This window comes from Etheostoma spectabile, chromosome 3 (assembly GCF_008692095.1).
Source record: "Etheostoma spectabile isolate EspeVRDwgs_2016 chromosome 3, UIUC_Espe_1.0, whole genome shotgun sequence".
NCBI classification, from domain to species: Eukaryota; Metazoa; Chordata; class Actinopteri; order Perciformes; family Percidae; genus Etheostoma; species Etheostoma spectabile.
Genome location: NC_045735.1, coordinates 34,000,978 through 34,001,857, shown reverse-complemented (window position 1 = coordinate 34,001,857; position 880 = coordinate 34,000,978). Strand labels below are relative to the sequence as shown.

Here is an 880-nt window from a genome sequence, read left to right as displayed (position 1 = left end):
ATTTTGGTCGGGAAATTAACATAAAATAGATATGTTATGTTGCATATTTGAAGAGCTTTAAGGTAAATAAATAGTAGTAGTAGTATAAGTATTTGAGTGAAAGGCCTGTGACGTACTGTCTTTACGTCCTTTTCTTCTTTTTTCCGCTGCTGCAGCAGGAAATCACAGCGTGGGATCATTCTTACATGACTCGTTCAGGAAACAAAGGCAGGGGTCATTTAAAGAATGGCTCAGAGATACTCAAAGGTATGGTTGTTGTTTTTGAAGTTTCTTTTTAACTTTTGCAACACTGTCAAGTCACAGTTGTAGATTAACTTTGAAGAGGAAGCGAAGTTTCTGTTTGACGGGAAATCTCAACAGCAGCTGATAACATTGGTTCGTTTCTTTTACAGGAGTCACGAGACGTTTTATCTCCCAGATCAGTCTCGAGTCTCGTCTGGAGGGCTCAAGCTTTCGGCAATTAGAAAGAAGCAAGAAACGCTCCCGAAATACGGCCGAGGGTCCGAGAGACGTGTGCACCCAGATAAGCAGGCTACACTCGGAGCGTTGGGACCTACAGCCCTCGAATCTGCCCCGTCTGAGGTCAAGTGTGACACATCCCCGTGTTATGGCAGGTCGGATCATGCTCTGTGTGTGTGCGCTGAGGACACACATACACACACACATATACACACACACACACACACACACACACACACACGCGAACACACGCACGCACACATGTATGCAACAGCTGAAGTGATAAGCCAAACTATTATTAGCACATCGGAGAAGACAGAAGAAGCTGCAGACTCCAACAATGAAGTGTGTTCTCGTAACTTCTCACTACACTTTATATCTTTGACTTTATATTTTTGATATTTTATACTGTTATATTTTA

The 880-nt window shown here is 42.7% G+C and overlaps 1 protein-coding gene across 5 annotated transcripts in view; it reads right to left on the bottom strand.

The window, feature by feature from the left end:
* Positions 1–880, bottom strand: part of LOC116685754 (transcription factor 7-like 1-A) — a 25,528-nt gene that overhangs the window by 5,553 nt on the left and 19,095 nt on the right. The gene's annotated exons all lie outside the window — the stretch shown is intronic.